The sequence below is a fragment of the Choloepus didactylus genome, chromosome 3 (genome assembly GCF_015220235.1).
Source record: "Choloepus didactylus isolate mChoDid1 chromosome 3, mChoDid1.pri, whole genome shotgun sequence".
Classification (NCBI taxonomy): domain Eukaryota; kingdom Metazoa; phylum Chordata; class Mammalia; order Pilosa; family Megalonychidae; genus Choloepus; species Choloepus didactylus.
In genome coordinates, this window is record NC_051309.1 from 162,095,500 (window position 1) to 162,111,320 (window position 15,821).

At 37.7% G+C, this 15,821-nt stretch overlaps 1 pseudogene; it reads left to right on the forward strand.

Annotated features, from left to right (window-relative positions):
* Positions 1–5,432: 5,432 nt before the first annotated feature.
* Positions 5,433–7,104, forward strand: LOC119528864 (annotated as a pseudogene).
* Positions 7,105–15,821: the final 8,717 nt, after the last annotated feature.

Sequence of the window (15,821 nt, forward strand, 5' to 3'; positions counted from 1 at the left end):
TCTTACTCATCTGCATTTAGATCCATTAGAAATATGTCTTAATTTGCCTATGAAATGGGACAATCCTAAACATTTTGTGGCTATGTACGATACCCACCTTCTTACTTACAGTTACTTATAAGAAAGTATTCTCTATTTTTTTAAACTTCTGGCATTAGGTCCCTGGAATATTCTCCTTCTTATTTCTAGAATCATTTTCTTTAGCTTATATGACTTTTAACTCTATGCTGATGAAGATTTTCTGCCTTAATATAGATACTAATAAATTAATTTAGCTTCTGGTTATGATTCTTATCTTCCCCATCTGTCAGAACAAATCTTGAAAAACAAATTAGACACTGACTTTCAATTATAAGCAAAGTTGGGCAATAATTATTAGGAAATCTAAATGGTCAGTTCATCATTTTATCAGATTTTACCTAAAAGCATGCCTAGAAAACCATTCAAATAATGTGAATGGACACTATATAAGAAAACATGATGAATTACATGCTACCTTTTAATGGGCATTTGGAGTCTTTTGTTTATTCTTCTGGGTATATTTACAAAAAGATAGTTCTAGCTAAGGCAGCTTCCAAATAAATCTTCCAGTGTCTGACTGATTTTAATTGCATGTAGATCACTGGAAGAATCCCCGATTGTGTCTTCTCTAAATATGTACATATTTTAAAAATTTCAGACTATTTCTTGTTGGAGAGATAGTTAATCATTACTTAGCCACTGTTGAGAAAGTATAGTGTGATGGTTAAGGGCAAGCTTTCAAAGTCTAACTGATTGCATTCAAATCCCAACTTGTCTATTTGCTAGCTTAATAACCGTGCTTCGGTTTCCTTTTATGTAAAATGGGGGAAAACTGGTCATTTGGGGAAAAGAGTAGTTTCAGAGCTAAGTGATATATAATATGGTTTGTATAAAGTGTAAATGACTCTGACATAAGTGAAACCCAAGTATGGAAGCTGGTGTGTCTAGGAAGGTAAGTCAGACTTTACTAGCCCCTAAAGGGATGTTATTGTTTCCTTGTTATTTATAGATCATGGATATTTTATTATTATGCTCATTGTGTATAACAGACAGACCTAGTGTTAAAGAGAACTGAATTAAAGATCAAATATGAACATAGGGTTACTTCTCCATGTGAAGATCAGTTTATTTAATATCAAAATGGAGAAGCCTTTTAAAAATGTGTTTGCATTTTAAATTTGCTATCCAATCTGGGTCCTCGTAATCTTCAGAGAAGAGAAGGCCCCAATTATTTGATTATTTGATTTTTTTCCTCTTCATGCCTTTATGTGATACTTCATAGCTTTTCTTTTATTTTTAAATCTGTCATGGATAGAAACAATTGCTCTCCTTTTCCCCTCAGCTTTGGTTGGGTCCAGACTCTCCTAGTTTTCCTCCTATATCTCCGGAAGTTTCTTCTCATGGATTCTTCTGCTTATCTCAGTTTCTAAGCTCAGTCCTTTTCTCTTCTTCCTATAATCTTTCTTTCTGAGAAATCTTTCCCCCCTTAGCTTCATCTACCACCTAAAATTCAGACTCCCCAGTCCAGTTCCCTACTCAACACCCCCTGGGTGTTCCACCAAGAGTTGACAAGCAACATGTCTAAAACAAAATTCACTATTTTCACATCCCAAACCTGTTTCTCCTACTCTTCACTCTCCGAGAGATGGCCTGCCATCCACTCATTAGCCCAGGCAAGAAAACTGGAAGTTATCCTATCTTTCTACCACTCCATAAATCCCATCATCTGATTGTTAGTCAAGTTCTGTCAGTGATGTCTTTTAACTCTCTCCTACCTTTTAATCCTCAGATCTACTGCTTTAATTCAGCCTCGCATCATTTCTTTCCCTAATCACTACATTAACATACTAATCATCGCCATTTCTCCTTCCTTCCAGATTGTCTTGCATTCCACAGTCTGCGAATGGCTTCCTTGCTCACATCACTCCCCTGCTGAAAACCCATTTATCCATACATTCGATCATCAAGTATTTATTGCATAGCCACTATGTGCCAGGCCCTGCTTTTGGGCCCAGACCACCATGACACCATGGTGATCATGCTCTTCCTTTGATGCTACATACTGAAAATATTTATACACACACACACACACACACACACACATATGGCATGGTCATATAAGAGCATCAAAGCTGCCAAAGATTTCAGTTTGGAGATGTATTCAAAGAACTCTGGACTCACGTGCATTTTCACGGAACAACTATTCATTCTTTAATGCCTTCTTGATAAAGTTCAAACTCAGTATTACATACAAGCTCCTACCTGATTTTATCTCTGCCTCCCTCTATAGCTATATTTCTTCCTACTCTTTGATACATCATCTATATTCCAAGCACACATTTTGTGTGTGTTGTAATCTTCTCACATCTGAAACTTGGCATTTTTATCCCTTCTACTTGGAATATCCTTTCTTGCCTTACTCAAAGAAACTGAAACTCACTTATTTGGAGTAACTTTTTTTGACCCACTTGACCTTTCAGGCTGTTAGAAACCCCTCGCCTTACATAATCTATCCTATCAGCTGTCTGCTTGCATTATAATTGTTTATTTTCTGATCTCCACTGTGAACTTCCTGACACATTGCCATTATATTCACTTTCCCATGCAATGCCTGGCAACCAATAGCAATTCAGAGATATCATTTTTAATGAATAAAGGACTGAATGAATGAGTAAATTAACTACACAGATAGCACCTGGGTCAGATGCTGCCAAAATATTCAGGGCTTTTTTGAACAAAATGCTTTCATTTCTTCTAGTGAGTTCTGGAATGGTGGCCTACGACAACTATGAAAGATTTCCTAAATTGTGATTCAATTTTGCATCAAAGCCAACAAAATTACTGCATTTAGAACATCTAAAAATCTATTTAACAACAAAAATACCAAAACCAGTAGGAGAGATTTGATCAATCACTTTTTTCTTAAACCTGATGAAAATGACTTTTCCTTATAAATGAGGAGGTCCACACTTTTTGGAATCTGTCCAGTTCACTCAAAGGGCATCATGTCTCAAGATGTTCGTTTTTGAAATTCACCTTTATCTCATCCGACTGCATGAAACTTGGCAGTTCTGAAAACTGATACAATCGTGTTTTTGGTATGTTCTTTACCCCATTATTTTTCTTAAAAAAAATGGGAGACTCCTGAAAGTGCCAAACATTGACAACAGGCAAAGTTGTTGAGTCTAATCTAATCTGTCCAAACAATTTGAAACCCATGGTGAACTAAAATCAGTGTGCCAATGACATAACACTAAGCCCCTTCCTTATCAGTGTACTAGAGCCATGGTTCACAACCATCTTCAGCTTTGCCATCTTCCCAGGACTCTTTCTACAAATAGAATGTATTCATGCTTCCTTCCATTGAGCACTGCCCCCAAAATCTGATATAAAGAAAAGAAAAAAGATTCTTCAAATAAAGGATCATTGAAGAATACCAGCTTCTAACAGGCTAGTTCTATTGCAAATTGCACATAATGCTCAGCATGAGTATACTCGATAAGTGTTTTCTCATGAGGTAATAAATATATGAATTCTAGAATGCAAATTATTACCTCATGAAAGAAATGAAAGATTTTATATATGGTTAAATCATTTAATGTATAAGATATTATATATGTGTCTATTTAAAGCCAGGCAACCAAATAGCATAAAAATGCATGGATTAAAATTCATTTTACTTTAAAAAATTACGTAATGTTCCAAATCTCCTAAAGCTATAGGGAAGTTAAATTTCCATTAGAAAGACTATTCTACAGTACTGTATTATTCATTAATTGTTGCTTAAAGATTAAGTCTGAAGTAATGTATTCTATGGCACTTATATAATATTTTATATTTGCAAAGTGCTTTGCAATCGTGCACCAGTTAAATTTTAACTGGTTTTAAAATTCATTATGGATGAGAATAAGAAATTCCTATGTGCTGAAGGATAGATTATTGGAACTCCCTTAAATGAAACCAGAATCCTTTTCATTAACTACGTATGTCCTGTAAATTATTGATCTGTCTACATCTTCCATTTTATGAACAGTCTTTGAAGTTAAAAGTTTAAAATACAACTAATATTTCTTCAATTTTCATTCAGATCTTGGAACAGAAATTGCACTTATTCCAACAGTTACATATTTCTCTCTAATCAATATTCACCCAAAGTTGTCAATCTACCCTTTATTTTAGTGCACATTAGCGCTAATATCTTTTTCTTCAACTCTCTATACTGTTGAAAATCCTTTATTAGTTGGTAGAACTTTGACAATTTCTTTTGTTTTATTGATCTTTGCAAATTTTGTCAAAGGCTTTCAATCCCTTTATCATCATTTAAATATTTTTCCTTCAATAGGATTAATCGATGTTTAAAAAAATGACATCTAGCACATCATACTTATGAACACTAAGCCTTCCCATAAATCATATTATTTATTTTTATTATAATGTTCTTTAAAGTCAAATAACTTTGTATTAGAAAGATACAGTTTTAAGTTTAATTTAGGTTAGTTTAGTTTTGTTTTAAATGAACTTGGGTGAACTGAAATAGGACATGCCAAATCTACCAAGTGGAAGAAACTCTCCAGGAACCCATCACAAATCGCTGCCTGAAAAATCATAACACAAAGTAGTTAGTTGTTGAGAAATAATTGTAAATAGAATTTATGTTGATAACTGCCTGTAAGACATACTATTCAAAAGCTAATGACTTTAAAATACAATGCACATACAGCTTATTATATAGCAATATTGCTGGTTTTTTAATCAAAAAACCAGAACGTTCACATCCCTGACTGGAGTCAAGTAGACTTGGTAGGGAGCGACTGAAACAGTTCAAATGACAGCCCAGGGGAAAGTGAAATGAGATAGAGGCAGCGGGGATGGAAACGGAAGGCAAGATAAAGGAGAGATTGCAGTAGAATGATCGTGATGAGACAACTGGCAGAATAGAAGTATTAGAGGAGAGAGAGAAATCACTGAAGGTAAACCAGGTGATGGAGCAAAGACATGGGTTTAATTTTAGATGATTCAGATTTGGGTTGGAGATGTCCAATAGGTATACAGAAGTGTAGAATGGAACTTTGAGAGAGAAAGAGAGATGGGGGCAGGAAGTAATGGGTTTATGTGTTGTAGTGAGTTGAATTATGACCCCCAAAAGGTATTTCCAAGTCCTAATTCCAAGCACTGTGAATGTGACATTATTTAGAAATAGTCTTTGCAGATGTAGTTAAGGATCTTGAGGTGAGATCATCCTGGATTTAGGGCAGACATTAAATATCCAAAGACATGTGTCCCCATTAAAAAAGGGGGAAATTTCAGACACACATTGACACAAAGGGGAAGACCATGGGAAGACAGAGGCAGGGACACCGCGGCCGTTCTGCTTGGGTCTTCGGGGGTCGCCGCCGTCGCTGTCACTGCCCGCGATGCCTGCCGCGTTCTCCCGCGTGTGGTCTGGCGCCACCCAGAAGCCAGCTAGCAGAGTGCTTGTGGCATCCCGGAACCTTGCAAATAATGCTGCATTTTAAATTAAGAAATGTGACCTTCATCGGTTGGAAAGGGCCCTCCTGTCACAACTGTGCTCGCCAGAGTGGATGGGCTAGAGGCAGACTATTCGCCGGAAGAAATTAAAGGCAGATCCGCTGTATAAACAGAAAATTATTCGTGGTTTCTGTCATTTGTTTGATGGTCAGAAAACTTGTTGTGTGGGCCTCGAGGCTGGAAGAAACCACACAGATCATCTCCTGACAGCTTATGGGGCTCATGGCTTTACCTTCATTCATGGATTTTCAGTCAGAGAAATTCTCACACAGCTTATAGGACGAAGAGGAGGTTGTGCTAGACAAAAAGGAGTGTCTTAGGGTTCTCTAGGGAATCAGAATCAATGAGAGGTGTCTATGACTATAAAATTTATAAAAGTGACTGACGCAACTGCGGGTATGCACAAGTCCAAATTCTGTAGAGCAGTCAGTAAATTGTCAACTCCAAGGAAGATGTCTGATGAACTCCTCAGGAAACCAACCAGCAACTTCGATGAACTCCTCAGGAAACAAACTGGCAACTTTGACGAACTCCTCAGGAAACGCTTCACTGGGCAGCCAAAGAAGTGAAGGTCTTCTATCTGTCTTGCTTATAAGTCTTCAATTGATTGATTGGATTAAATCCCGCCAATTGCATTCTCTCATTGTGGAAGACACGCCCTTTGGTGAGTCACCAGTCACAGCTGCAATTGACTGATGATTTAATAAACCAGCCTGTTGGTTTATTAACCAGCCACAAACCTCCTTGCAGCAATTATTAGGCCAGTGTTTGCTTGACCAGACAGCTGGGTACTGTCACCTGGCCAAGTTGACACATGAACCTAACCATCACAAGGAGGATCAGTGCATATGTATGCCAAGGACTTCTATAGGGGCAAGGGCATTGTTGGGGCTCAGGTGCCCCTGGGAGCTGGAATTCCTCCGGCCTGTAAGTATAGTGGAAAAGATGAGGTCTCTGACTTTATATGGTGATGGTGCTGCTAAACAGGGTCAGATATTTGAATCTCACAATATGGCAGCTTTGTGGAAATTACCTTGCATTTTCTTCTGTGAGAATAACTGCTAGGGAATGGAAATGTCTGTTGAGAGAGCAGCAGCCAGCCCTGATTCCTACAAGAGAGGCGATTTTATTCCTGGGCTGAGCGTAGGTGGAATGGATGCACTGTGTGTCCAGGAAGCAACAAGGTTTGCAGCTGACCATTGCAGATCTGGAAAGGGGCCCACGCTGATGGAGCTGCAGACTTACCATTATCATGGACACAGTATGAGTGATCCTGGAGTTAGCTACCGTACACAAGAAATTTAGGAAGTGAGAAGTAAGAGTGGCCCTATTTTGCTTCTCAAGGATAAAATGGTGAACAGTAATCTTGCCAGTGTTGAAGAAATAGAGGAACTCGATGTTGAAGTGAAGAAAGGAATTGAGGATGTAGCCCAGTTTGCTATAGTTGACCCAGGACCACCTTTGGAGGAATTAGGCCATCATGTCTACTGCAGTGATCTATCTTTTGAAGTTCATGGTGCAAATCAGTGGATCAAGATTAAGGCGATCAGTTAAAGGGAGACTGCAAGTAAATGTATTATTATACTTTGAGTAGGATATTCATCATCAACTTTAAAGAATTGTTTATGTTCTCACCTTTGGTAAGGAGGAATAAAATCTGTAAAACATATCTTGTAAAATTTCATTAAGACTAGTATGTAGATTAAATCCAAGAGATAGGAATTGCCTGTAGCTTATGCATTGTTGCATTAAAAGATGTTATTAAGGACTTGAAGTATTTAGTGCGAGTATTGTAAAGGTTTTAGTAAGATTTTAGATTTATATAGGTCTAAAATAGGAAATGCAGAGCCCCTCAATTTGTTTCCCAAAATGGTTCTTAAAATAGTTCCAACTGATTTGCCTGCATCAACCCTGCCAGCTTTTGAGGGGAGAGGGGATAATTCCCCTGAGGTATCAGCACTGTGCCCCTTACAAAGGCAGACTGGCATCGACCACCAGCTCATACAACTTCCCATGAGAGTCCCCATCCCCACCCCTGCCACCCTGGGAATGCAGAATTGGTGCTGAAGCCTGTTAAACACCAGCGGTTTTCCATAATAAAACACAATGTTTATTATTAGGGCAGGGAGTGGAAGGACAATTCCATTATTAAATAAGACTTCATAATCATTTCAAAGGCCAAATAGTTGAGTTTTCTTCATTTATACATTCAATATAAATATGAAGCTATTTTCTTAATAGTTTTCTATTTACATTAAATACAAGGAATATTCTTAATCACATCTTTCTCAAATTTAAGTGCAATATCACTTAATAATCATGGATAATTTAATACAGTAGTTTTCCAGCCTTTTAAAAAGGTGTCTGTGAGTAAAGCTGGAAGAGGTGGGATAGGAGAATGTATGACACCAGAGGTAAAGATAGATGATAAAGACTGGGACTGTATAACTTGGCAAAAACTGCAGTGGCCAATGACTGTTACTAAATATACAAATATAAAAATGTTTTTGCATGTAGGAAAGCAAATGAATGTCAACCATGTAGAGTGTTGAAAAAGGGATGGTATTAGGAAAAAAACATAATGAAAGCAAACTGGAGTCTATGGTCAACAGTAACATTGTAATATACCTCCATTAAATGTAACCAAGGCAATATGCCAGTGCTAAGTGTATATGAGAGGGGGATATAAGGGAGGAATATGGGATTCTTGGTAGTGGTGTTATTTTCTGTCCTTACTATTATATTGTATTGTCTGACATGCTATTTTTCTTTTTATCATCCTTTTTATTACTGCTAAAAAAACCCACAATTTTTCTTGTAGTAATCAATATGTTCAAGTGCTGATTGTGGTGATAAATGTACTTAATGATGATACCATGAACAATTGACTGTACACTGTGGATAAATGTATGGCATGTGAATATAATTCTATAAAATTGTAGGAAAAATATATTAAAAAAAAAACAAAAACTCTTTTGCATTTTCAGCAAGTACGATAGGTGTGCTGATCTTTTTTTTTAATTGAAGTCAATTTTAAGATATTTTTAGTACTCTGGGATGTCAAAACGAAGGCTGGCAATCTGTACAGTTCTACTCATCTTTTAAATGTGTATCAATAATGGGTAAGCAATCCATTTAAGTAGGATAGTTTTTAAAACTGCCTTTCTTGTGTAAAGTGTGTATATTAACAGATGCTTTAACAGCAGAGACAGAGGAGGGGGAATTTGCTCACTGAATCCCCTGGCTTACTTGACTGTGCTTAAACCTCATCTTTGGTGTTTGAAGGCTCCGGAGCCTGTGTTCTGTGCTGGGGGAATGCATTCCAGATCCTGCAGAGGAGACAACCCCTAAGAGACACAGAGTCATGAGAAAAAATGACTTCCTAGAGAAAAAACCAATGCCTCCTTAGCAATCCTTATGGCAAATGTTATAGTGTATCATTCTAGATTTGTTTAGATTTGGCATCTAGTCTTAAAAGTGCAGCCCCTACCTTAAAAATTTTTGAAAATAAAACACATGTGGAGGTGACGCTTCTGCCCCAGCAGTAAGTAGCAGGACATGGCCTGAGCAGTATGTGCAGTAGCACCGGTGGATTTGTGCAGAGCGGGCTACTTAAATGATAGGATGGGCAGTCTACAGAAAGGAGAATTGGGGTCTAGCCCCTGGCATTTCATGTCTTTCCTCACCCCACTCCCAGCAAGGTAAGTATGGCAGAAGATGGAACTGCAGAGAGTACTTCCCCTGCTTCTTCCTACTTGTCTCTGACTTTTCCGACCTGGCCTTCAGCGTCTGCCGCCTTTTCCCTACTTGAACCTGGAAAAATTCCAGAGCTTGGAGGGAGGCTGGGTACCTTTTGTTTTCTAACTAAAGGGCCTTCTGACTAAGCCATGGGAAAGGAAACTTTTACTTCAATGACAGTGGAAAACTTACTAGCACTGTGTTTAAAAGCATAATTTCACACACAAAGTAATTTTGTACTATAGAAACTGCTTTGAGGTTACTCTTACCATAGTCTAAGGTAGCTTAGATCTTCCTTAATGATATCGTTAAGAATATCAGAAAGTATATAACCTTCTTCAACAATCTGAAACTAAAATCAAATATACAAAAGAGCTAAGCGGCTTTTTCACAATAGCATTTGGATGGTTTTATGGTTGTATGTTTGCCTTTCCAATTGTATTAGGATCTGCTCTGTGCAGTTTCAAGGATTCTACAAGCTCTTTATCTGTTCTCCCCTTGTGAGACTCATGATGGGGTGCTGGATTCTCTGAATATCTGCAGGGATTAGAAATTCGTTTCATTGTATATTAATGTCTAATGGTAAAACTTTTTAAAAAGTAACAAACTGGATGTAATAAACTATTCCAGAATGTAAGAGTGGTGAGATGAAAAGGAAATGAAATGAACCTAAATCATTCAGCTGCTCTAATACATATTAATCAACTATTAATAATTTTTGGGGTTTCCAGAGAACTTAAACAATCCTTACCTATAATGCTGTTATTTAGTTTGGAATTTGATGTTATCTGTCAGCCACTTTATATGCTCTTTCTCCTGTCTTTAAAATGTTTTTTCTAAGGTTTTAGTACTGAGATTTTGCTTTAGCGCTTATCCATTCATGTTCCAAGAGGTAGCTGTAGCTCTTTCCTAAGTGGCACCAAATGAGCATGTCAGGTTTACTGAGGTATAATTTATGCAATAAACTACCCTTTTTAGGCATACAGTGTCATGCATTCATAAACCCATACAGTTGTATAACCACCACCACAAATCAAGGTAGAGAAATGTCCATCACTTCCAGAAGTTTCCTTGTGTCCTTTTATAATCATCTCCCTCTCCCTGCTATTCTCTGGTTTGTTTTCTGTCCCTATAGTTTTGCCTTTTCCAGAGTATTATATAAATGGAATCATATAGTATGCATTCTGGTTTGGTAATGCTGCCTTTAAGCATAATACCAGAAATGGATTGGCCTTTCTAAAAGGGGTTTATTTGGCTACAAAGCTTCAGTCTTAAGGCCATGAAAATGTCCAAATTAAGGCATCAACAATAGGGTACCGTCACTGGAGAAAGGCCATTGGCATCCAGAAAACCTCTGCTAGCTGGGAAGGCATGTGGCTGGCTTCTGCTGATCCCAGATTATGTTCCAGCTTCTCTCTCAGTTCCTGTGCATTCTTAAAAATGTTGGTCTTGGGGTGCTTTGTCCTCTCTTAGCTTCTCCAGAGCAAACTCTGGGCTAGCATAAGTCTGCTTTCAATGGCCATCTCCAAAATGTCTCTCTCAGTTGCTCTCCAAAATGTCACTTACAGCTGCTCTGAGGTCCTTCTGTCTGTGAACTCCTTTGTTTGACTCCAGTGATCCAATCAAGGCCCATACTGAATGGGCGGGACCACACTTCCATGGAAACATTCAATCAGAGGTCATGCCCTAACCAAAGGTGTCACTCACAGTTGGGTGGGTCACATCTCCATGGAAACAACCCAATCCCAATATACCACAAGACTGGATTAAAGGATCATGGCTTTTTCATGGGGGACATAATATATCCAAACTGCCACAGTACGTATCCTTTTGAAACTGGCTTCTTTCACTCAGCATAATGTATTTGTCATTCATCCATATTTTGGATATATCAATAGTTTCTTTTCATTGTTGAGTAGTATTCTAGAATCCACTGGAATACTGATTGAATAGAGGATGACCTAAACTGTTTCTTCAGGGTTGACTAGAATATTTTTTTACCCAGATTTTAAAACAGTCTGTCTCACACCCAAAGATATGTCAGAGCAAGTGGAAAATGACTCTCACCATTAGACTTGAATTGTAAATGAAGATGATACAATTCTTGAGTTTTCTGTTCTAGAGTTTGCCGGAGGAGATTCTGGTATTCTCTCTCTCTTTGAACCAAGTATCCAAAAGTCTGGTTAAAAAAATATCATGCAGAGGAGAGTCTGATGAAGAGGTTAACACTGTGAAATTCAACTCAAACATTAACTATTAAGCACTGGAATAATCAGCACCATCTCGACAGTCAGTTTAGTGAGGAAAGCAGATATGTTGTTTCTTAAAAGTTCTGTGAATTGGGTTTCAGCCTGTATAAGGGACCCTTTCTAGGGTTTCCCTCCCTTGAAAATAAAGACCAGTGCTCAGAGGGAAAAAAAATTATGTAGCATTGTATTTGTAATGTTGAAGAGACTCATAGAGCATATATTCCAAGTCAAAATAGACAGACATATTTACATATTATTCACTATAGGATGACTATTCTCCCTTTGAATATATTTAGAAAGAAAGTTTTATTGGCAGATTTATTAGCAGATTTGTGGTATTTTGTCTTATCATTTGGAAGGCTTTGCTTCCAACTTACAAAGGAATGCTCCTTATTTTCCTAGTGTTTGCTGAGTTTTAATAGCTGCTTTATAGTTTGCATTCCGAGTGCATTCTATGTTCTATATATGATCTATGGAGTAAAAATGAAAATGTGTTGTAACAGTGTGTTAGTGAGAAATTTTGTACATCATGCAAGTTATTTATATAATTTACTGAGACTAAAACAGATCTAACTTTGCCAATTTAAATCTTTACATAAGAAAGAAAGTATGTGCAATTTGTAAGATAGTGCTTGAAAGCTGTTAAATTTGACACGCTTCCATGACTTGCATCAATCACTCGTGGATTCTTTACTGCAAGAGTTTTCAGTTTTCTACCCTCTCAATGAGTTCAAAACAAAATACTTAATATTTTTTCTTCTTATAGTTCTCTCAATAAACCAATCCAAGGCAATGCATATTTGAAAACATTTTTTTCCACCATGAATATGTGAGAGCAGCAACACAGTGGTGTTTTCATTTTTATCTCAAGACTCTGCTTAATATCCAAAGCAAAAATATACAAAAATTAGTGGGCCATACCAAGCGGTTGACTTTACAGGGGTGTTTGCCAAAGGTTCTGCTGAAGAACAAGAATGGGGTTCAGCAACCCAGCAACTCCTACCACTGAGGGTAACTGTCCTTTGCATTTAGTGTGGGGACCCTCATCTGAGACAGATCTCTAGGGACAAGTCATTTTACCACCTTCTCCATTAGTTCACTCAAACCATTAGCTTAAGGGGAAAGCAATTAGTGGGGGGAGGAGAGGAGGAGGTGGGAGGAGAAATGTGAGGACCAGACAGAAGACACATGGCAAAGCAACTATTTCACCAGTGAAACTGAGCCAATGAAGAGCCAGAGGTGTCAGGCTAACCCAATTCATTTGGTGATGCATTATTTGACTGCCATTATTAATTACAATCTTTTTCTCTGTGATTAAGCTTGGGTGGGACTGACTGAATGGGATATAGGTAGGGTTGCCAGACTTGGCAAATAAAAATGCAAGATGCCCAGTTAAATTTGAATTTCAGATAACAAATACAATTTTTTCAATGAGTAATCACCAGATAATTTTATTAATTGTTTATTTGAAATACACAGCTAGAACAGGGCATCATGTATCTTATCTGGTAATGCTAGATTTGGGGCAAAACATGGAATATGATGCACATGTTAGAAAGAAGGGGAGAGGAGCTGCATTATAGCCAAGGTCATATCACAATTCTATCATGAGCAACCCCTCCATAAATTCCTACCCTCTCTGATCCTCCCTCTCATCTTTATTATAGGCACATGCTGAATATTTTCCATGAATTTTGGGGTCTCTTCTACTCTCTTAGAAATTTGAAAACCTGCTTTGAGAGAAGAGTCCCAAATATATTTTACTACATTTGTTTTTCAAAACTGCTTCTTTATGAAGCTATGTTTTGTTAAAACCTCCTGATGACCACTCACTGTTTTAATCCTCCAATGAACGTATATTCCTCTCTTGTAAGCATATGTGTTGTCTCCTGAAACTTAGAAATAATTTGGTCTCAGAGCAACTTTCTATGGACCAAAGAGAAGGGGGGCCGCCAAAGTGTTTGAGCATGATGCTTTCACATTTGCCAAACGCTTTTACAAAAAGCCTCAAGCATATTTAAACTCTCCTCATAAAAGAACACCTCAGTTTTACCTCTCATTTAAAACTCATTTGTTGCCGTTATGTATAATAACATATTGGACAACTCATGCAAGGTGGATGCTATGATAAGATTCTATGATATTTTTAAACTCATAAAGAGCAGCCAAACTTTATAAAGTTGGAGAACATCAGCCTCCATGGTTGATAAGATGATGATGCACTGGAGAATTTCAGTCCAATCAGCAATCTAAATTAGATTTGCATTCTGTTCTCTGTGTATCTGTTTCCCCTATGTCTCTACATTACTAGGGCTCTGCAGAGTGTAGCGCTACAGGCAGGAGCTCTGCTAAGTGGGATCTACAGCCATGTTGGATCTGGTTGAATGCATGGATCTGGTTGAATGCATGGAAGGTAGAGGGTTAAGGAGAAAGCATTTCACCATTTCTTCAATGAACTCATGCTTTGGCTCTCCCCCATGCATATAGAATGCTGCTCACATAGAGAGTGAGCGCATAATGTTGTGATCTCATCCTGTAGTTGGACATCACTCTGTTGGCTCTTGCATTTGAAGCAATTTCAATTTCTCAGCAGCCATACATCACCAATTTTGACAGAATTTGCAGGTTTGCTCTTTACTCCAGGCCTAACGGATAAAGTGAAACTTAGTGAGCTCCCAGAGTTGAACAACCTTCAGAATGCTGAGACATACCAAATGATGGAAGAAAGTCCTTGCTTGTGTTCTCCAAAACTCAGTACTCCCAGTGCCTGTGGCTGGGTCCTGTTGCTTCAGGCTTCAAAACCAGTAAGTGGTCTCTACCATGACAAAGGCTGCTGAGATTCCAGAATCTTTTGCTCAGCCCTCTTGCTTCTCCAACCAAAAAATGATGGTATTTAAAATATGAATAGTACCTGATTCTTACTCTCTAGCAAAATGACTTGCATATGCAAAGTAGATTCTTGGTAAATATTGGTTCATTACTTATTATCTCCAGGAGAAAAAGCATGAAAAATATAAGCAGGTCAAGTTATTAGGGTTCAGTTTCTCTGTTTTGGGATTTGCTTTTTGTTTGTTTAATTGAACATTCATTCATAAATTCCTTTGATTGAGATTTGTTTCAAGACCAATAGCCCTAAATCTGTTCCTATTGTACTAGTGTATATATAATAACATCAAACAATATAGTTTTCATTGAATGAGTCTGCGGATGTATCAGTTAGATGTTCTATTTCAGGTGCATTTTTCTGAACCTGTGAAATAAATGGATTTCTTATTTGTATATTCCATTTCTTAGTAGGCCAGAGATAGCATGAAAATGTCTCTTACTGGGTTTTTGTTTCTCTTATACACTATGCTTTTGACCTTGCTTCCAATAATGATTGTTATATGAAAATAGGTAAGAGCTGTTGACCTCCATAAAACAACTTGAGAAAAAAATGCTGGAAGTGGTGTTAGACTTTAGATCAGTTCTATTTTTACATCCTCAAATAAAAATCATATTCATTAATAAATATAATAAACTTCTGGATGAGGTGAAAATATCATTTCTCATAACTGAGCTTTGCTCTCTTAATTTCTTAATTAAACTCACCCAGGATGGAGAGCAGGGCTGGCATGGAATTCATGAGGCTTGATGTCTTGTGAAGCATTATGTCTAAGCCCTGTAGACCGGGGCTAAGGTCAAGTGAAGGTGGAAGAGATGACTTCATGCAGGCTCCTGCCAGAAGCTTGAGATCCTCTGTTGACTGCTGAAAATGAGCCAAGTGAGTTCACTAAACTTTGGACACCGTACAGCAAGTTTGGTGCCTCCTGCAACTGCATAATTGGTCTATCCTCCCCAGATTAAACTATTGACAAAAGCTGAGAAGTTGTCAGGGTGATACAAATTTCACTATAAAGGAAAAGAGATGCTCAGCAGTGTATACAAACAACCCTGATAACCTGACCCTTTAGTGTACACATTAAGACTAACAAAGGCAATTGATCCCCTGTGCATGATGGAAAGATAATTTTTAGGGTTAAACTTTTTCCTTCATATAAAATTATCAACTCTGTCAGCATAATGTATTTTTTATTTGCATATTGCCTGCCCCCCTCCCACAACAGAATGCAAGGACCGTGAGAACAGGGATGGTTTTCTGTTTTATTCATTGCAGAATTCCCAGCACATAGAGGAGTCCTTGGCCCATAAGAGGCACTTAAAAGTATTTATTCAATGAACGATAAATGAGGGAAATAAGAAATACTGAGCTCAGGCTGGCAGTTACCATGGGAAAGAGGAAGG